General features: G+C 43.4%; 1 pseudogene; it reads left to right on the top strand.

Annotated features, from left to right (window-relative positions):
• LOC141579765 (trafficking protein particle complex subunit 9-like) overlaps positions 1-22,675 on the top strand; it is a 53,263-nt pseudogene extending 30,588 nt beyond the window's left edge.
• Positions 22,676-22,900: the final 225 nt, after the last annotated feature.

Raw genomic sequence — 22,900 nt, 5'->3', positions numbered from 1 at the left:
ATCGTGAAAGATCAGAGCCCGGAGAAGAGTCTCTCCTGGATATTTCAGGCTAAAGGCAACTTTCTTTTACAAAAGTACAGAGCTAGCAAGTCTGAGCCTAGAAAACGGCAAAGGTTTAAAGCCAAAGGAACAGATCTAACATGCAGTCAAATTTATTCTTTTCTATTACAATTTCTTTTTCCACCTCATAAATAATTTTAGTAAGAAACATGAGCAATTTTTTTACTTTTGCTTCTTAGTAACGGATAAGTGGGCCCAATACATTTATGAGAGCAGGGATGCTGTGCGGGCATTGGGGTCACAGCAAACTCTTGTTGGGGGTGGTCGACTATGCAACATGTCTGATACCCCGTGGGTGTTGGTGAGGGACCCCATAACCAGGAGTTCTCTTCAGGAACCAGCATATGGGCATTGACCTCTGGAGACCTCTTTTTCAGCTGCCGGAAATTTTTTTCAGATACTGTGACTGAAAAACCACTTCAGCTGGTGATAATTAAGGAATAAAGAAAGAGGAAAAGGGCTTGGATTAGATTAGTAGAGAAGGACAGAATATCAGGGAACATGGGGGCTTGGCAGTGGGTCCTTGGGAGAGAGGGGAGCAGAGGTGGGGAGGGGCACGGCTCTGGAACCAGCTCCTGCACCTGTCCCAGGGCCCAAGTCACACAGCTTTTAATTGGCCCAGGACACTCTCTTGTCTGGATGTCACCCTGGGCAGAAACTTGAGAATCGAAGGTAAGGGGTGGGCAGCACTCACATAGGGGATCACTGAGGACTTCGTTCAAGTCCACGGTGCATTTTCTGGTCATGTGTCTTCACTTGCCCTTTATCTCAGGATCTGAGGAGCAGGAGCAAGGAACGCTGGGAGAGATCCAGGAAGACATCTGACTGTGTTAAGAGACGACAGTCACAGCCACACGGGGAGCGAGGACACTTGCAGCAAAGTAAAACGACTTCACAACTATTGCATCAGAGCTGCCGGTGTGAGAGAGCCTAAGCCTGTCTCAGAGTGCAGGGGACAAGAGGAAAGGAATGGTAAAATTAACATTGACAATTGAAATTTTGTTAAATAGCCTGCTACTATTAATTGTATCACTTGAATGTATGCCGGTGTATTTCTATGAGCATTTATAGGTTCACACAACCTCACCAGCCCCTCTTTCTCCCAACGGGGATAGGATTTCTCAAGCACAGTGCCCCTCCTGCTTGGGTGGGCCACGCTGCGGGTCCTCGCCTGGGGCCAGGCTGCTGCAGGGCACTGAGTCCCCGAGGCACGGCCTGGGAGACATGACAGAAACATCTCTACTCATAACTGAGATCCTCCGTTTCCCCCTGCAGTGTAAGAATGCCGGTGACTCAGTTAGAAGCATGCATCCAACCCGTCCTTCCATGTCATCACCATCTAGAATCAGTGCCTGAATCTTCTGAATTTCTCCAGAATGTGGTTTACAATCACCTTCGACAATTGAGTGTGTGTCCTCTTACAAGTGGAGGAATTGCTGCCGTTTCCCTGGAACTTACTCACCACTAGTCCATCTGATTTTTCTGTGCTAGGATTCAGTATGGCATGCTAAAAATTCTGCAGTCAGAGCTTGAAACACTGATGAAGAGGATTATTTATTTTATTTCTTTATATGATAGTGTTTTACTTTCATAAATCAGAGTTTTTGGTTCTTTCAAAAATTTTTTGGGGGGTTGGAGAAACAAATTTGCTCTTACCATCTCTGTGACCTGTTGCTATATGCCTCTCACCTGTCTTCTGTCACTTGTGAGGCGGTTCCATTTGTGACCCTGTCCGGGTTGTTCATGTTATAAAACATATAGTCTGTTAAAGTACAGTCCCTTTTACTCCTAAGACATTCCACAAATACTACTTAAATCTGGGTGTGGTTTTAAGAAGACAGAATCATTAGAACATGTACTTGCAGGTTGCTAGTGCAAAATCCCCAGATCAGTAGTCTAGCTCAACATCTAAAATCTTTCTAATCTACCTTGGATTTGTATGGATAATTGAAGCAGTTTGCTAAGAACTCAAGACCACGGTTCGAATACAGGCTGGTGTAGCTCAGCAGGTCCTCCCAAGCTGATGCTCTGCCAGAGAGTGGGTCCTAGGGGAGAGGGCGTGTCCTCCCCTCCCTGAGCTGACATTTTGATGGCAAAGACCTTCACCAGGTGAAGAACTTGGAGTTTCCTCTAAGAACAGTGGGTTTGAAAACAGTCCTAAAAGCGTGGGAGTGACACAATCCCATTTGTCTCAAGTAGGGGAGAGTGGCTTTGGGGCCACTTGGGAGACTCGTGAGTCCAGGTGGGCAGTGTTGGTGGCTTCCACTTGAGCAGTGGGACGGTCAGTGCGTAAAAGCGAACAGATTGAAGGCATGTTTAGATGGTAAAAAGGAAAGGATGAATGCTGTCTGTGAAGGTAGGATGGAGTAAGGAACAGGTTTCTGGGTGGATTAATGAGGTAAATGATGGTCCTGCTGTGCTCTGAGGAGGGAAAGCTGCAGAGGGAGTTCTGGGGGGTAACTGATGAGTTCAGCTGTGGGTATAGTGAAAGGCTGTTAGATGTGTGGTTTGGGAGCTCAGGTGAGAGCCAGTAGTGAGTAGGGGGAGGGGAGAGAGACCTTCAAATCAGTTTGTCTTGTAAACATACAAATAAGGATGAGTAATGACACACTTAACACCTCTATATTCTGTATTTAAAGCCCAGTAACATTTTGCTGTATTGACTGCAGAGGTTCTTAATATTTTTTAATAGAAATAAAATAAATAGAAACAAAATAGTGGAGTTAATGAACATCTTAGAGTTGATGTGTGTCCTTGTATGTATTTTGATACCTCGTCTGTTTATAACCATAATCTACAAAAAGTTAGCTTGCTTAGCATAAGAGTTAAACAGAGGGACGTGACACACAGTGTTGGGGCTTGAAACTGATCTTCTTGGGCAAATTATGTCACCTCTCTGTGCCTTAGTTGCATCTTCTGTGACTGCCCCAGGGCCCCTCATCACAGCTGATTTCCTAGACTAGATGTTGGGAGGGAGGCTGCTGAAGGGAATAAGAAGTGGCAACTTCTAGGGATATTGAAGAGAGAGACAAAAACAGAGTAAAGCCAATAAACTGAGTACAAATACCCTCAAAAGAGAAGGAATCCCGCAGGGTTTTGAGCCACTTAGCGTAAGGGAAACAAAATCAGGTAGACCCAAAGCTCTTGAGCATGTGAGTATTGTGGGTGGGGGGGTGTCCTCACAAAAGTGTTGAGAAAAGGCCTTTTCATTTCCCTTGACACTTCCAATAAGGATGGGGAGCAGAAGAGAAAACCCCCTGCTTCACAGTGGAAGCTGCTGTTTTGTGCAAAACTTACCAAAGGTTGGAGACCAGTCATCAGCGGTGCTGGAAAATGAAGAGACTTCTGGATTGGGTGGGGCACTTGCTGCGACTTCCAGGTGACCTGCTGGCTGGGGGCTGTGAGGCGGGCAGTAGGTTTGCAGGGTGACCCTGGCATAATCCCTGGGTCTGAGGCTGCTGGTCTGACTAGCAAACCTGGGCACCCGCAGTCCTAATGGGGCAGCTTGGGATGTGGCCTGGGACCACTGCCATGCTGAGGGCGAGAAGAGGGCTTCCCTGAGTGGGTGTCATGCGGAGAGTGGGAACGTGTTCCTGCAGGTTAGGAAGAGCCTCTGAGCAGTGGGCCGGATGCACAGGCAAGACCAGCCTGAGCACGGAGGCTTCTGGGAGCCAGAAGTCATACAGTGGCCCAAACCACCTTGTTCCTACGAGACTGCAGGGAAAAGATGCTGAAAAGGTAGGCTAGGGTCACACCCTGTGGTGTTTTATGAGTGACAGTAAAGGACTGGTCAGGCAGGCACGAGAGATCCCTGTGGGCGTCCCAGCTGGGGCGTCACACCGGAGGGAGGAGCAGAGTTAAAGGCTTTGCCACTTATTAGCTGTGTGACTTTGAGCAAGATCACCCCACCTCTCTCTATATATATCTTCATCTGTAAAGTGACAGAGTGACAAGCTCGTGTCACCAGAAGGCTTAGTTTAGCTCTGATCCTCTTTGTCCAGTCCTGTCAGTGCTGCCCTGTGAGGTTCTGCAGCGGCTGCTCTTACCCTCAGATGGGAGGGTGTAGAGGGACCTTGTAGCACCCAAGGGCAGGAAGGGGTTGCTTTAAAAGCAGACATGTTGCCGCCTGCAGCTGCAGGCCTGCAGGCAGTTTGGTTGAAGGTCCTGCAGGGGACTTTTGAGGCCTTAGGTCGTGGAGAGTACTTTGGAAGCCTTAGCTTCGTCTTAAGTCTTGTTTTCCCTTGCGGACCGGATTTGCCTTTGCAGATTGATGCTGAAGATTTGGGCTTCTGGCAAAGCTGTTTTCAGAGATGTGTATATACGTAAAATATCGTATAAAATAAAATGATTTATTTAACGTGTGGGACTTCGCAGCTCTTGGGAACAGCTCTGTTGTCCTGGTCGTCACGGAGGACACCAAGGGTCAGCAGAGCGTGCCGGAGGGCAGGTAGCCTGCAGTGCTGCTGCGGGGTGTTCTCCCGAGTAGAGCACTCTGCTGAGTTGACTCTTCTCTGAGTTTGGTTGCCAGATGAGCAGACAGCAAATTAATGAGTTCTGGTGGGATTGTATAATGACAGGAAGAAAGAGGAAACCGTAGTTTTTCCAGACTAAAACACGCTTTTGTTTCCTGATCCAGTGTGTTCCATTACAGAATTGATGAGTTGTGTCTATTCTGGGACTTCATTGAAATAAACATTCAGCCTAAATATTAAGAGTTATGTTTTATTTGGCTGGAGGACTCGAGCCGGGATGGCAACCTCTCAGATCACTCTGAGGGACTGCTCCCAAAAGGTAGGGGAGGAGATAGGATATATAGAAATTTTACAAGAAAGACCAGGTAGTTGGAACAATAAAATATTGCTTGTTATCTAAAGAAAACCAGATATCTCAAGATCAAGTATTTAGTGCTTTTCTATGTATGGGAAGAAGCAAATATTTGTGTCATTGAATTCATCCCTTTGGCAAGTACCTTGCTATCTAGGGCCGGTATCCTGTCCTTTCTTATTCTGAGTCTGCTCAGAGGGCACCATTGTGAGTTGCTGCAGCTGCTGGGCTGCAGGCCTGTCCTCGCTGGGGGTTGGCAGCAGCCACTAGTGACTTGGTTTCAGCATTCTTTGTTTACTGACATGGTTGCAGTATTTTCATTCACATTGTAGTATTTTCATTCACGGACTGATTATGGATAATCTACAACCTTGGAAAGCAACCGAGATGGAATTACTCCAGGTACCTTCTACTTTAATAAGCCATGTGCAAACATAAACATGGAGGAAGCATACATTTGGATTTGGTGGTGTAGGGAAGGGTTTCTGCACATTACAGGAGAACGCAATGCAGAATTCCTTAAGTCCACCTTTCTTTTCTGTAGTGGTTTCTGAGAACAGTTTATGGTAATTAACCAACATTGACAAACGGTGGCACACATTGCATTTAAGAGCTGGCCGGCTGCAAACTTGTGTATTGGACAAGTGGAATTCATAGGCAAGTGGTCAGGTGGATGGGAGAGAGATGGAGCCTAGGCCTGGGCCCAGATTCCGGTTTAAATCGCCATTTCCTCACCATACGGCCTTGGACTAGAATGTAACCTCTCTTAACCTGTTGGTGAATCTGTGAAATGGGCATGATAATATTCGTTTCTTCCTGGGATTGTTGTAAGTTCTAAAGAGTATTGTAGCACACATGAAGCACTTAACACACTGGCACTTAGCAGTGTTCACTGTGTGCGGCCGCCACGCTTGGCGTGTGTCAGAGCCGTAAAGGCAGCATTTGTCTGTTGAGGATGCACTTGTAGCCCCTTGAATAGGTTGTGAATTTGGTGATTTCCTTTAATCTTGGTAACTCTGTGTGCCATGGGCAGTTATTTTCATGGACAGATGAGGAATCTCATGGTAAAGAAGACTGTGTAATTTGCCCAAAGTCAGACCATAATTTTGGGTGCAGGGGCCTCGGTTCAGCACGGGCCCCAGGGCCTTCTGCCCTCTCCGTTCAGCACCAGAGCCAGATGTGTGGTCGGCTGTTTCCCAGCCCAGAATATCGGGCAGGCCGCAAGACACACCTGGCCCTGCGCTTCTTGAGCAAAAACTCCGGAAGAGAGGAAGTTACAAAAGGGATAAACATAAAAACAGACGACAGCAAACTGATCAGCACTGAGAAGGAAAGGAACACGCCTCGCAATGCAGAGCTGCGAGCTTTCCCGTCGGGGCTGCTCTGGGGGCGTTCATCTCAGCTAAACAAACTCTGCTGCTGCACCAAGGCAGGAAGGCAGGAAGCTTGTGGCCAGGTACACAGGGCCTTGTTAATCATACTCATTCCCCATTAAGCTGCAGCTGTCACGGGCACTTACCTAGTAAACAGATGTCTTCCATAATCATCACGCACTTTTCTTGGTTGTTTTATTGCCCCACTTTTGAGATGAGGTCATTGAAGCTGGGGAGTTTGCTGCATACCCGTGATCACCATGGAAATACCCCCACTGGTCTTTCAACCTAGACTGGTGTGGCTGTCATGTCCCAGTCCTGTGAATGGCATCGTGTTGCTTCTCCCAAGCGGCCCAAATGACTGACATTGATATTCTTAATTCGTAGGAAATGGTATGTGGCAATAAGAGAAAAAGGTAGTAAGAAATTGTTTGGAAAACTAGAACAAAATCCAATTCTTCCCCAGCTGGGGGAGCGTACGCTGTGTCACTCACCCCACTCACTGAGTGTCACCTCCTCCCTGCCAACTCCACGTTCAGAAGCCAATCTGAGCCTTTGAAGAACATTTTGCCTCATGACACTGTTGACTAGGACCTGCAAACTCTCTGTCCCTGGTTAACTCTCTCTTCAAAGCCATTTAAATTTTATGCAGGCTCCTCCGCTCAGATGTAAGAATAGCCTCTTTCAACTTCTTGATTCAGCTCCTTAATGAAGATCTTGTGAAGGAAACTTAGTCAAAACCCGGGATGTATGCACACAGTGACTGCAACCTCAGCACTTTATGAAGTTCAGAATCAGATTTGTGGGTGACTCAGGAAAGGCTTTTTTAAGGTAACAAGGGGAAAGTGAACGGACGCAGGCTGTGTGAGACTGAAACATCTCGGTCCCAGCCAGCAAGGCACCTGCGTTCAGGATGGTGTGTGGGGAGTGCAGAGTTCTCACAAATATAGAAGTTTTGGGATGGAAGGGAGGACACTTAGGTACTTTACTGTGGAGGGAAAAAGTGGGTTGAACATTTCCTGGTTGAACAAGAGGATTGTGACATGATGTGCTTGTATTTTGGAGAGAAGGGTTTTGTGGGGACAGACCTAGGGAGAACGCTCTGTGGCTGGGGAGTCAGCACAACAGAGAAACACAGAGAACCGGGCAGACCCCAAGGCCCCTGCTGGGGAAGAGGCTGCCCGCCAATTCAAGCCCTGGGGGCTGCTTTTGTCCCTTAGCTGGGGCCTCAGAACTCCATTCACAACCCAGTCCTGTTGATACAAGAAAAAAAAAGGTGAGGCATGAAAAGGACTGTATCCCAGGCTTTTGTTCAGCCCCTGGGATGTGCCCCGCTAGATGTTGTTCCTTGGCTTCATGCAGTAAGAGATTCAAGAGCAAGCCAGTGTTGAGTAAAGGTAGGTTTATTCAGAGAGATACATTGAAAAGCAAGAGAAAGGCCACGAGGTGCGGGGGTTGGATGCTCAGATTAAAAGAAAGTTCATACTCCACAGACAGAGTGTGGGCCTTCTCCTAAGAGGGAGAGAGTGGTGACCTCGAGGAGGCTCTGTGTTGCTGGTTTTCATGGGCTTGGTGGTTTTATTTGCTAATATGTAGAAGGACCAGCCTAAGGGCAAGGGACTGGGATTCCCAGGGAGTTGGCCATTTCCCACCCTTTGACCTTTTGTGGCTAGCCTTGGGACTGCCATGGTGCCTAGGGCATGTTATTCACCATGTTACTAATACAATGTGTGTATAATAAAGCTCAAGCTCTGCTAGAAGTTAAATCTCTTCATCCTGAGCCTCAAGGCCTACTAGGGGTTGAATCCTTCACCATTTTGATGTTAATTGCTGTGGCCTTCCTTGAATGGCTGTGCCCTGCCCCCTTCCATCCTGTCTCACTGTGATGACACAGAGAGATCAAAGGCCAGGCCCTGCCTGTGCTCCTGCGTTTAACAGCGGGAGGTGTGGTGTGGGCTTATGATGACTCTGAGTGGTGAGAATGATGTTTCAGATTTTCTCACATGAGACTTGGGGACCTGCCAGCAGCCATCACAGATTTATCTCACGGGCATTATCGCTTGTGTTGTTACGGAAACAACAGGCCATCCAAGAAACAAGCACTGAGATTTATTACGCCGGTGGGCTCAGAGGGGCTTCTGTTCCGAAGCTCTGAGCACCTCCAAGACCTGCACATGAGGTTCTATAGGGTTAATTACAAGTAAGGGGCTATTAGCCAATAAGGCTCAAACAACAAAAAGCAAGGAATCAGTACACTGAAGCTTATGAATTTGGAACAGATCACGTTACTGACAATTGTTGAGCTTGGATTTACAAGTTAGCTTATTAGCCCAGTAAACTGACACTAAACTTCAGATTTATGAGTTAGCCCAGCAAAACTTAGATCAGTAAACCGACACATCACACTTAGATTTGTGACTTAGCTCGTTAGCCCAGCTGGGCTTTTCCTTCACAGTGTCACTCATCTTTTCTATATTTTTTTTTTAAGTATTTAATCCAAATTTAATATCAGGTTTTTTTGGAAAGAAATTTCTCTTTTTCTTTTCTTTGGGGCTCTTTTGGGGGGGTAGGTAATTAGGTGTATTTATCTGTTAGTGGAGGCCCTGGGGCTTGAACCCGGGACCCCGTGCACGCTAAGCACACGCTCTACCATCCCCCCATGATCTTTTCTTTTTGCTTTAGCTGCCAAGAATCTTACAGCTGAATTTCTAGTTGGCCTTTAACACTTGCCCTGACTCCAGGGAATCCATTTTTAGGACTTTACCTCCCCCTGGTTTCATTTAAGTATTAAATCTCCAATTTCTCTTCACTCTCAGTTTTGCCTTTTTGTTGTTATGGTTGTTAAGCTGTGTTTAAAAAAATTGTTTAATTTCTCTTTTAGCAGGAGGCTGAAAATAAATAAATATGTAAACAAGCAGCACACTTAAATGCTTTTATACATTCTAAGCTGTTTAGTAGTTACTTAAAAACCGAATTGAATATTAAAGTGATAACATTTTTAAATTATTTTTTAATTTTTTACAAAGATACAGCTAATTTAAAATATGATATGTTTCAGGTGTACAATAGATGCTCCATTTATAGTTACTGTAAACATTGGCTGTATTCCCTGTGTTGTAAGATACATCCCTGTAGCGTGTTTACATTACATGTTGCAGTTTGTATAAGAAAGTTGGGTAACGCAGAGTCTGGGGCATGGCTGTGTCTGACCCAGTGTCACGCTCACCCTGCCTGTCAGAGCCCAGGCCCTCACTCCTGTCTGCAGGGCAGCGAGTAGAGGCAGCCCTCATCAGCGCTGGCACCACCCTCTGAGCGGCAGTGACAGCAGTGTCTGTGTGTGGACGTGCAAAGTGTTGTTCCAGGAGCTTTACATGTATTTCTGCATTTAATAATTAAAGCCTTCCTGTGAGGAAGCGTTTTATGATTTTAATGAATAATACATTTTATTTTGATATTGATAGACTTCAAACCTCTGGAAAATTTACAGAAGTAGTACAGTAAACGCTTAGATACAGTTCACCTTAAAGGGCAGTATTTGACCTTTTGTGTCTGGCTTATTTTAGCATAAAGTTTCAAGGTTCATCCATATTGTAGCCTGAATCAGTACTTTATTCTTTTGGTTTCATAATATCCTTTTTCTTTTTTTTCGTTTTTGGTCTATTTAAAAATATTTTCATTGAAGTGTAGTCAGTTTATAATGTTGCATCAGTTTCTTGTGTACAGCACAACAATTCAGTTAAATAGGAACGTACCTGTATTCATTTTCATATTCTTTTTAAACATGTTACTATAAGATATTAAATATATTCTCCTGTGCTATACAGTATAAACTTGCGGTTTATTCTATACATACTCAGTATCTGCAAATCTTGAACTCCCAATTTTTTCCTTCCCACACCCTCTCCCCTCTGGTAACCATAGTTTGATTTCTATGTCTCTGTGTCTGTTTCTGTTCTGTGGATAAGCTTATCTTTCTGTGTCTTTGTTTTTTGATTTTTTTTTTTTTTTTTTTTAGATTCCACATGTGAGCAATCTCATATGGTATTTTTCTTTCTCTTTCTGGCTTACTTTTCTTAGAATGACATTCTCCAGGTCCATTCATGTTGCTGCAAATGGCATTATTTTATTATTATTTTATGGCTGAATAGTAGTCTATTGGAGAAATATACTACAGTCTCTATCCAGTCATCTTTCAGTGGACATTTAGGTTGTTACCATGTCTTGCTATTGTAAATAGTGATGCTGTGAACATTGGGGTGTAGGTGTCTTTTTGAATTACGGATCCTTCTGGATATATGTCCAGGAGTGGGATTGCTGGGTCATATGGGAGGTCAATTTTTTGTCTTTTGAGGAACCTCTATACAGTTTTCCACAATGGCTCCACCAAACTGCATTCCCACCACAGTGTAGGAGGGTTCCCAATTCTCCGCAGCCTCTCCAGCATTTACTGTCTGTGAACTTCTGAATGATGGCTATTCTGACTGGTGAGAGGTGAGACTTGATTGCAGTTTTGATTTGCATTTCTCTGATAAAGATATTGAGCATTTTTTTCATGTGCCTATTGGCCATTTGTATGTCTTCATTGGAGAAATGTTTCTTTAGGCCTTCTGCCCATTTTTGAATTGAATTATTTGTTTTTCTTTCTTATTAAGTGTAAAAGCTGTTTACATATTCTGGGAATTAAGCCCTTCTCAGTTTCATTTATTGCAACTATTTTCTCCCATTCCATAGATTGTCTTTTTGTTTTGCTTTTTGTTTCCTTTTCTGTGCAAAAGCTTGTAAGTTTAATTAGATCCCACTTGTATTATTTTGCTTGTATTTCTATTGCTTGAGTAGACTGCTCTAGGAGAACATTGTTGAGATGTATGTCAGATGTTTTGCCTATGTTTTCTTCTAAGAGGTTTATAGTGTCTTGTCTACATGTTTATGTCTTTAAGCCATTTTTAATTTATTTTTGTGTATGCTGTGAGGGAGTAGTCTGACTTCATTAATTTACATGCAGCTGTCCAGTTTTCCCTACACCATTTGCTGAAGAGGCTGTCTTTATTCCATTGTATGTTCTCACCACCTTTGTCAAAGATTCAATGACCAAACGTTTGTGTGACTATTCTTGGTAATTTTGTTTATCCGTTCATTGATGGATGGATATTGTTTGTAAATTTTGGCTACTCTGAATGATACTGCCATGAATATTGATGTGCAAGTTTTTGTGAGAATATGTTTTCATTCTGTTGGCTGTACAGTTGGCCCGCCATATCTGTAGTTTCCACTTCATGGATCCAGATGGCTGATTGTAAAGGGACTCGAACATCCTTGGATTATGGTATCCAGGATGGGGGTTTCCTGAAACGAACCCCCCGAGGATACTGAGGGATGACTCTATATGTAGGAGTGGAATTGCTGTGCCATATAACTCTAACCTTTTGAGGAAACACCAGGCTTTTCCAAAGAAGCTGCACCATTGCCCCTTTCCAACGGCTGCGTATTGAGGGTTCCCATTTCTCTGCCTCCTGACCGACACTTGTTATTGTCCATGTTTTGATTATAACCATCCTAGTGAGTGTAAAATCAGATCTCATTTTGATGTTGATTTCGCTAGTGATGCTGAACATCATTTCATATGCTTATTGGCTAATTGTGTATCTATTTAAATACTTGGCATATTTAAAAATTGGGTCGATTTTCTTTGTATTGGTCAGTTGTAAGCATTTGTTTTATATCCTGGATACTAGTCTCTTATTACATATATGCTTTGCAAAATTTTTCTCCTATTCTGCAGATTGTCGTTTCACTTTACTTTTTTTAAACATTAAAAAAATTTCTTTCTAGGGGAGGTAATTAGATTTATTCATTTTCTTTTTCTTGCTAAGCATGCACTCTATCACTTGAGCTACCCCCTACCCCTTTCATTTCACTTTCTTGATGATGTCCTTTGTAACAAATGATTTTAATTTTGATGAAGTCAATTTTATCTTTCTTTTTTTTCACTTGTGCTCTTGGTATTGTATCTAGGAAGACATAGACTATCCTAGGACCACAAAGATTTAAACTATGTCTTCTTTTAGAAAATTTATACATTTAGTTTTTACGTTTCTGTCTGTGATCCATTTTGAATTAATATTTTATTTGTTATATAAAATACGGGGGTCCAGATTCCAGATTCATTCTTTTGCCTTCAGATACCCAGGTGTCTCTGCACCATTTGTTGAATAGACTATTCTTTCAATGGAGTGTTGTTGGCACATTTCTGGAAAAATGACTGTAAATGTAAGTTTCCCCCCTGGATTGTTTTATTGTGTCTCATAGATTTTTGCATCCAAACTTATGTCAGTACCATAATGACTTGAGTACTATAGATTTGTAGTAACCTTTGAGTGAGTCCTCCAACTTTGCTCTTCTTTTTCAAGATTGTTTTGGCTGACCTGGGTCCCTTGCACATCCATATGAATTTTGGCATCAGTTTTTCAATTTTTGCAAAGAAGTCAGCTGGAATTTTGATAGGGATTCCATTAAATTTGTAGATCACTTTGGGGAGTCTTAACATTTTTAACAATGTTGTCTACCATTCCATGAACATGGGATGCCTTCCATATATGTAGATCTTTTAATTTTTTTTGGTGATACTTCAAATTGTTCAATGTGCAAATCTTGTAAAATTTTGTTAAATGTATCTCTCATTTTATTTTTAATGCTGTTGTAATTGGAAAGGCTGAGCTTCCTAAGAGTGGGACTATATATCAATTTATTTATTTCTAAGATTCCTACACAGCAAATACCCTAGATTTATATTTGCTACATAAATCTATCCACAATTCTTGCCACCCCCGTGTCATAAGGAACCAAGACCCAGGTTAAGCTACCTGAACACCTATGTGGAAGTGAGAAGTGAGACCCTTGGGTGGGGCTTTGTGCAGATTATACTGAAAGCTTATTCATTATGGCTTCATCTGAATTTCTTTTAAACCATCCTTTCAGTGTATATAGTCAGATACATTAAGAACATGCCCTTTTGATGTGTGGAGGAGCTAAGACTATAATTTTCAAATAATTTCTAGAGAGAGTGTTGTACTTGAAACCTAATTTGCATCAATCTTTGAAGATTTATGTTTCAGGAGCTTTGACTATATAATACCTGTCTTTATTCAATAACTACAACTAAATGCTCAAACAACATGTAAGATTTTGAGCAAACTGCCCCTGCCCCATAGTGCTGGTTGGCTGCAGCTGTAACTGGAGTCAAGGCTTACCTATCCCAGTACGCTTGGGCTGATCTGCTCAAAGGGGTTCGTCCAATAGTTTGTTTGTAGTCTTTTGGACAAAGCCATAAAGCATTGAGTTAAGGTTGCTGGAATGGAATCTATTTTATTAATATTAAGTAAGCACATATTGAGTGCTTACTGTATGTTGGGAATTGTCCCTCAGCTTCACATGGATATTATTTCACTTAAAACCTCTCATATTTCCTTGTTATTCACATTTTACAGATAAGGAGACTGAGGATTAGGTCTTCCCTCTTTTGGGGGGAGCTCATTACCAATGATGGAAAGTTGTAAGGAAAAAGATATTGATTCATCCAGAGAAAACATTTTTCTGAGAGTCAGCACTGAAGAGGGTGATCATTGTTTGAGTGAGACGAGCCCCGGGTTGTACGGAGTCATCATCCTTGTCCTGGACACGGCACGTGTAGTGCTGCATGGTGGGTGAGGCGGCGCGGCCGCTCAGGGAACGCGGATGCCGGGCCGTTGGGCTGTGCTCAGGCCCAGTGGGGCTTTCTCTTAAGGGAAGTGGAACATCATTGTCAGATTTTAAGTAGGGGAGTGGGGTGCTCTCGTAGATCACTTTTGTCTTTTAGAATGCTTAGAAACATTTAGAAGGCTCGGCAGGAGGTGATGTGATGAGTCAGATTAGGGTGGCTGTGAGGTGTAGGAGTGTAGAATTTTCAAGTGATTTTCAGTCCCACGTTTGTGGATCAGTAGCCGTGTCACTTTGGATGACACACCCAAGGAAGTGAAACAATTTATCTTATTAATTGAAGCAGTGATATACCGACTTCCCAGGACTGCTGTGGAGATCCAGTGAGATAACATGTGCACAGCGTGCAGCATGGTCCCCAGCACAGAGTCAGTGCTGAGGGAGTGCCAGTGAGATCCTGGTAGGTGAGGTGTGGGTGGTGGGACTCGTTGACTGAGGAAATTGGGCCCTGAAGGATGGGTCCAGTCACATCTGTGAGTGATGGGCCTGAGCTGGGAGAGGCAGAGAGACCTTGTCCCCCGACCAGGGGCCCTGGGCAGGACGGCTATTGGAGGAGCACCGTGAAGTCAGCTCTTTGCAGGTGGAGTTGGAGGTGCTCTTGAGACATCTAAGTGCAGTGTCACGAGCTCAAAGAGGAGGTCTGGGCCCGGGCTGTGCATTTTCCTATAATCTCAATCCCTGAGGACGCCGAGGTATTGATCATTGAACGTGAAGACATACTTAGAGGACAAGTGAAGAGTAGTATCATCTCTGTCATCAAAGCTCACGTCTCTTTATTCATCACTCACTTTGCTCTTTTGGTACTTACAGAGCTCACTTCACCGCCCTCACCTGGGCTCAGTCTCCACAGAAAAGATCTTGTGAGTCTCCCTCTTTTCCAGAAGAAAACACATTTAGCTGGTAGACTTCTCTACCTCGCCAGACTTAGAATTTTAGTTGTTTATTTAATTCTGTTTTCTGTTGGCCGTCTCCTGACAGGAGAGATATTTTACCTCATGGTCAGATTTCAATTAGCTGTTACTGAGAATTGCTGATCTGATCCATAGTGTATGTTTTCTATTAACTTTGTAGAGTACTTATCATTTTTCTATATTTGCCCTTTAATTTTGTTTCCTCTTCAATGTTCTATCCTATTTGGGGCCTTATTTTATTTTTTAATTAAAAAATGTCTGTTAGCAGTTAAGAAAACAAAAGCAAAGAAAAAATGCACATGATAGCTACATTTAGAAAATATCTATTGTGTTTTCTGTCTCGGCAATGGAGGGTTCTAGAAACTCTTGAAAACCTTCATTACATAAGTTCCTTAAAATGCTGATTAAGAAATAAGACCTTCCTTCCTCATCTTTCAAGCTGTACAGCTAATTGTCAAGAAAGTGAGGGGAAATCCTCAGAAGCCAAGTCAAACCAGAAAGCAGGGATTCTGGGAGATATGGAAGCCTTAGAAGCCCTGGGGGGCTTTTTGGCTCCTGAACTGAGTTTCAGTTGCCTTGACAGGAGGGCAGAATGTGAGCCCCAGGCCTCTCACACTGGCAGTTGGATGGCTGTTCTTATGTAAGGCCAAGCACATCCTGAGAATCCTGCTTTATAAAAGCGTGAATTAGAAAGAAAAGTAAAAAAGCATTCCTCAAGGCAAGGAAGTAAGGAAAGTCAATTTTTTTGGAAGCGGGGAAAAATAACATATGCAATGTAAGTATTTAGTTTAAATCTGTTCTGGCATGAGAGTGACAACAAACTCCTGGCAGAAAATCACAGCTCCTCCCAGAAAGAGAAGTTGTATTTTGAATGAATCAGTGGGCAGCCATTCCGAAAAAGGTCTCCAGAGTCTTCTGGATCAAGATACTGGACCCAAACACCTCCCTTCCATGGTCTCATTTAAATAACCAGAAAGGTTTTAAAGGAAAGAAGCCATAATCATAGTTCTATTTATTGACATTAATATATGCTAGGAATTCAGAGGTGACTATGGAGTTGTCTCCTCTTTTATGGACCTTACTTTCTATTTGACATAGTTGGGGAACTTGGTGGAGGGTGGTGTTAGTCTGTTGCAATTAGCCAGGAGGGGAGATTAAGAAAACAGTGAATGGTGGGTGACATTTTTAGCTGAGGACAGTCCTGTTCAGTTGGTTTGTAATTGCAGACTCGTTGAGTTGTCACTGGAGGGAATTGATCTTATGGAATTTGGACTTAACTAAGGCCTCTTCAGAATGGACAAGTGAATCTGGAGAAAGACAGTCAAATCTGTGCAGATATTAAAGTCCACGTGAACGTGCTGTATCCCTGAGCCAAAGATAGGACAAGTAGGCAGCACTTCTTGAGGACAGAGGAGTGGTTTTTAAGGTTCTCCAAGAATGAATCCCAAGGAACCGGGATGGCCAGTTGTCAAACTGTGACTTTGCTCTTTGGACGGTGTACCCACCGAGGGTATTGGCCGTTTATAGGTTTCCATTTCTCTTTAATACATGACAGGTGATGAGGACGTGGGCATACACTTTTGACACCTTGTTGAAGTGACTGGGTACCTTCCTAGAAGCGCGTGCACGGCTACAGCTGCGTCACACATCTTGCCACCCATCCAGCTCCCCGGCTCCGTGATCACGGCAGAGTGGTTCCTTGATGACCTGTCCGTCTCCTCTGTGACATCGTAACCCAACAAAATACCGGAGTGTATTAGCTTGGCTTTGTTCTTTTCCATCCTTCCCTTCGAATGATGATGACTGATAGTGGACCCAGTTACGTTTGCAGATGATTTACACGTAGGATTTTCAGTACAAACCTTGTAATCCCCACTGTGTGATCTAGAGAAGAAAGTTACATTCTTTCCAAATTGTTTTGATGCACTTATGTGGGAAAATGATGTACGTTTGACTATGTATTTCCTCTCTGAATCATCATGCCTCGAGATGAATATTTGTAGACATGGAATGAGTTTTCTGTATTTGAACTGTATGGTCCCCTAAATTCTCCCCGGCTTTTTAAAGTCATCACTGGAGTGCTACCTCCAGAGTGTCCCAAAGCATCCTCCACTTCCTGTTCTTCGGACACTTTGAGTTTCCAAGTTGGAGAAGGCTGCTGGCTGTTGAGGCATTCTCTGGCACATCTCTGGCTGGCTGATGTGAACTTAGCACACAAGACTTGGCAGACAGTATCTAACCACGGTCACGTCCATTTCTGGAACACTCATGGAGGATTTTACACCTATGCTAGTGGCATACTTTATTTCATTTAGTTTTCCCAACAATCATAATTAGATTTTATCCCCTGTATTAATAAGGAAACTGTCAAAGCGAGTGACGTGCAGAGTTTGGACTGGAACACGGGTCTTTCTGATCCCTGTCTCTGTTCCCTCCCTAGCCTATACTTCCAAATGGCCAGGAGACTCTTCCTCAGTCTTGAGTTTCCCGCTGATGCTACCACTCTCTTTGTTTCTGGAGAGGAAAACAAGTCTAAACTTACTTTCCAGTTGGAAATGGAATGGAGAGTTAAAGTTGGAAGCCGGGAGAGTCTGTCCTGTGATGAAGCGGCCTCCGAGCCACTTCCATTGGGACGTCACGTCACTGTCTGGGCCCCTTGCACATCCTGTGCACAGGTGATGAGCCAGATGTGCCGAGCAGTCCTCCCGGAGAGGGCATTGCGTTGGAAATGAGTTTGGGGATTTGGTTTCATTACATAGGTTCCTGAGGGCCTTGGCCTGGCACTTCGAGTGGGACCACTCCCTGTCCCACAGACTCGTGCTATGGGCCCGTGCAGACCTGACGTGGCCACAGCCTGAGGCTCAGGGCCCGTGGTGATGAGGAGCGTTTTAGTCCAGTGTCTGCTGGAGGCTCTGACACTTCTGGATCTTGGGACTTTGTCCAGGATGATAATAATTCCTCCCCGAGTTTCAGATTTCCTTGCCTGTGAGCCGGGGTAGTAATAGTTTCTGAAATGATTGTAATGATTCAGTAACGGGCACAGTGTGTGCTGGCAGGTAGCTGGTGTTTAAGGAGCAGAAGTCGCAGTCACTCTGTCAGCCTCTCACTGTGTGCTCTGTGCTTTGAGAAGATGTGTGTTTGGTGAAAGTCCGGCCCAAACTCTAGGGTCTAGATGAACTGTTGTTCCTTTACTTTCCCTTCCTTTTCCTCTTTCCCTTCTCTGTGTCCCACGTTTAGGTAGCAGATTCCTCTGTTTCAGGGAATACGGGCCTTTCTAGTAAAAGGAGAGGCGGAACTCGGAGAGGTGGGGCCCATATGGGGTCTGGAGCGTCTGCACAGCACTGCTTCCCTGCATTTCTGCATCCGGTCCCATCAGTGCACGAAGTCAGCCTTCCTCTTCCTTCCTGTGTCATTGGGTCTCTGTTTTAAGGGAAAATTTTTTACGGGTCTTTTTTCACTTACATGATTCGTTCAGATGCTTGTTGCTTTTCTCCCTGGGCTTCAGCGTACCTAGGAGAGAATTCAGCAGCGCAGCATCCTCTCCGAGCTCTATGAGTTGATCGGCTTCCACCGCAAGTCCGCCTTCTTCAAGCAGGTGGCCCCCGTGCAGCGCGCGGCCCCCGGCATCCCGGAGCATGGCGGGAAGGCCTGCTACCGACTCCTGCAGACGCTTCCTGGCTACAGTCTGTCGCTGGACCTGCAGGACTTCAGCAAAGGTGTTGGAACTAAAACATTGCTTCAGTCCCATTAACCATGCCTGGTTTGGGCCCTGCTGTCCTGTCTCATCAGGGTGAATTCTGATTCGTTTAGAACAGGGCTCAGCAGACTTTTTCTGTCAAGGGCATGGAAGTAAGTATTTCAGGGTCTGCAAACCTCCTGATCTCTGGTGCAGCTGCTCAGCTCTGCTGTTCAGACGCCAGAGCAGCCGGACCGTCCACACACCAACAGAGCTTTATTAACAGCGGTGGCTGGGGCTGGATTCGGTGTATGAACTGCAGTTTGTCCCCACAGCCTGCTCACTATTGACGCCTGCAACAGAGCGTGCATTTGCGACAATGTGTGAACCTGTACTGACACGTCATCATCACCCAGAGCCCAGACTTGACACTAGGATTTACATTTGGTGGTGTGCACTCTGTGGGTTTGGACAGATGTACAATGACATGTATCCACCGTCACAACATCATACAGAGTAGTCTGTCTCAGTGACCCTAAAAATGCTCCGTGCTGCACCTCATTCATTGCTCCTTCCCTCTAGCCTCTGACAGCCACTGATCTTTTAGTCTCTGTGGTTTTGCCTTTCCCAGAACACCATACAGTTGGAATCAGACAGTTGCGGAACCTTCCCAGATTGGCTTCTTTCACTTAGTAATATGCATTTAAGCTTCCTCCATGTCTTTCCATGCCTTGATAACTCATCTCATTTTAGCACCAAATAATAGTCCATTTTCTGGCTGGACCACAGTTTATTTATCCATTCACCTACTGAAGAACAGCTTAGTTGCTTCTGAGTTCTGGTGATTATGAATAAAGCTGCTATTAACATCTGTATGCAGATTTGTGTGTGGACATAAGTTTCCATTTCGTCGAGTAAACACCAAGGAGCACAGTTGCCGGATCATATGTTAGGAGTACGTTTAGTTTTGTAAAAAATTGCCAGACCGTCTTCCAAAGTATCTGGACCATTTTACATTCCCACCAGCAATGCATGAGAATTCCTGACGCTCCACATCCTCACCAGCATTCGGTGCTGTCAGTGTTCTGCCTTTTGGCAGTTCTGACAGGTGTGCAGTGGTACCTCGCTGTTTCAGTCTGCATCCCCTTGATGACAGATGCTGTGGAGCATCTTTCCATAGACTTCTTTGGCATCTAGATTTCTTCTTTGATGAGGTGTGTGTTCAGGCATTTTGCTCATTTTTTAATCAGGTTGTTCATCCTTCTTGTTGAGTTTAAAGAGATTTTGGTATATTCTGGATATCAGCCCTTTATCAATGTGTCCCTGCCCTTCACCTGCAGCACCAGAGTTGTCATTTGGGTCTCAGTGGAGTGTCAGCTCTTCAAAGAGGTTCCCTGTCTTCCCTCAGCCTAAATACTGTCCTTGTATTTTTCACTTTCATTGACTCATTTTGTTCTTTTTAAATAGCATTTCCCATAATTTGTAAGTACATTAAAAAAATAAAAGGGCAATGATTGAACACCGCCTCCCCCATCAGGCTGTGTGCCCTGTGAGAGCAGAGGCCCTGTCCCCACTCACCGTTTCCCATGACAGCACATGGCACATGTCCATGTAAAAGTGTGTAACGTGGGGCCAAACCTGATGAGCAGCTATGATGACATGTGTTCGCTACCATTTATTGAGTAGACTTTGTTTCTGATCTTAATTATTAAATCACATGAATGAAACTTGTTTGTTTGAAAAATAAAATAACAAAGCACACCTCCATTTGATTGGTACTTTCTACTTAGCCTTCTGACCCAGGAGGGGATGTTCACCATCATTTTGTGGAGGAGGTTGGGGAGGTAAAGTAAGAGAGTGAGATCAAATAAAGTAAAAATGATAACTATCAGTTGGCTTTATTTTCACTAAGACATAAATGTTACTTTAAACCCTATCTCAGCTGTTGTTCTGTTGTTTTAAACATTTCTCATAGAATTAAATGGAAGCCCACTAAACCCTGAAAGGGAAATTGTGTGCTCAGGTCCTGAAAAGTGTTTATGTCTATTTCTTGAAATGCACATTTCCCTGCTGGTTACAGAAAGTCGAGGCGGGAACACAGCCATGCGCTTTGTGTCTGCCGGGTTCACGGGCTGCTCACTGTCATTTTCACTTTCTTTTGTTGCAGTTTATGAAGGTTTTCCATGAGATATATTGCTCAGCCTTTTCCTGAATGAAGGATTGAATTTTCCACAGGAAATCTTATGAAAGAGAGTGACAAGGCACCTGGGTTTCCCAAAAAGGAATACTTGATGTAATAAACTCTCACTATGGTGTACTTTTTTAATACAAGCCAGTTGAAAATGTTATCACTAGGTCATAGGCCACAAATCTGTCTTAAGAATAAAAAGATTCAAATTTTGTAGAAGAAGCAGTTTGAATCAAGTAGAAATTATGATTTGTACACTAGTTGGTGTTAGAACTTATACTCAGTCTTATCATAATTGCCTGTGGTAGGAACTGGATCATTATTTATTTATTAAAATAAAAAAACCACTAGGTGTTATTTGCCCCATTCTTGATGCAGCAGTGCTGAGGTTAGTTAAGTTGGGCCATTTAGGATTGTTAGCTAGGTTTTCCGGACATTGATTTCAGCCTCTTTATCTTTTTTACAATCTCTTCTTTTGTATCAGCCTTTGGTCTTTTGACAACGTGGAAATACTGCACGGATCTGCCTTTCCCTTTTTTCCTGTCTTTGTGGGAAAAGATTTATGAAAGACAAACTACTAGGATATTAAGGATTTTATGTGGGGTAAGTTTGTTCAGTTCTAAGGATTTCAATTAATACGTATTAATACTTGCTATTCAGCTAATGACAGTAAAATTATAAACTAACTTAAGTATACATCAGTAAGTATAGTAAAATAAGCCCATCACCCAGATTAAGGAATTCACAAACTTTTCCATATTTCCTTTATTCAGACCTTTGTTCTTTTATTTGTCCTTTGTTGAAGTATTTGACAGCAAATCCAAGAAGACATGTCATTTTACCCTATGTGCTCAAGTAGGCATGTCTGAAAAATGAGGGCCTTTTTTTGATTAGGATTTTCCATTTGACCCATGTGCTCATTAAGTACCAGCTTTATCAGGCATCTCACTAGGCATTAGGGATCCTTGGAGCAATGAGACAGTCCTGGCTCCCAAGGAAGTTAAGGGCTGATGGAAGAAACCAACACAGGAGCTTGGGTGCCTCACTTAAGGTCCCTACTGGATGACACCAATTGGACAAAATTTGTGCACAATACAGTAGGATTCACAGAAGGGACTGGTCAGACTTGTAGGGCAGGCCATGAGAGAGGCGGTTAGCAGGGCTACAAGAGGAGGACTCATTTGATCAGAATCTGAAATCCTTTCTGCCAACCTTTCTACCAAGCCCCCAGGGCCCATCACACACAACCCTGTGCTGTAACTCTTTTTGATTCCAGTTACCACATCTCCTTCAGGAAGGATTTTAAGGTGGAAAATATTTAAAATCCGTAATTGTTGCCAGAAGGGACATAGAACAAGGAACATGTAAACAACACAAATGTCCATCAGCACATGACTGGATAAAGACGAGGTGATACATATATACAATTGAATACTACTCAGCCATAAAAGATGCCATTTGCAGCAACATGGATGGACATGAAGACTGTCATTCTAAGTGAAGTGGGGTGGAAAGAGAAAGAAAAATGTCATATGACTTCATTTATGGGGAATTTAAATTAATAGCAATAATAATAAGACCACAAATGAACTAAATATTGTTTTGATTTCTTGAATATATGCAAGCACATCTGACTGTCCTTTGTGATTGGATTACCATATTCTGTTTATTCTTTTGTAGATGTCCTTATTCCTCTGGTAACTAATTTTAAAAATCTAAAGCTCTAATCTGTTCTTAGAAACAATAATTAGTACATATATGTAAACTAAAAAATGCAGTATGCTCTATACATGTATTTACATGCAATATGTGTATGTGAAGTTGAACTGTAAAAATTCTACCTAATAAAACTGAAAAAGGAAAAAAATAAAAAATTTATTGTAAAAAATCACCCCTCTTTAGATATTAAAACGTTCATTTCTGAGATTCTGTGAAAGACAGCATGGAAGTAGGTTTTAAGATTTTCTCCTTGTTCCTCGGTGAGCAGCCTGGGCTGCACAGCTTGGCCGCCACAGGCACCCAGGACTTGCCGGCTTGCTCCTCACTTGTTGGGAGGAAGATTAGCTGCTTCAGGAATATTTATGTTCTTAGAAGTTGCTGAAAACCCCACAGAGCT

This window comes from Camelus bactrianus, chromosome 14, assembly GCF_048773025.1.
Source record: "Camelus bactrianus isolate YW-2024 breed Bactrian camel chromosome 14, ASM4877302v1, whole genome shotgun sequence".
NCBI classification, from domain to species: domain Eukaryota; kingdom Metazoa; phylum Chordata; class Mammalia; order Artiodactyla; family Camelidae; genus Camelus; species Camelus bactrianus.
This window is presented reverse-complemented; position numbering and strand designations above follow the sequence as displayed.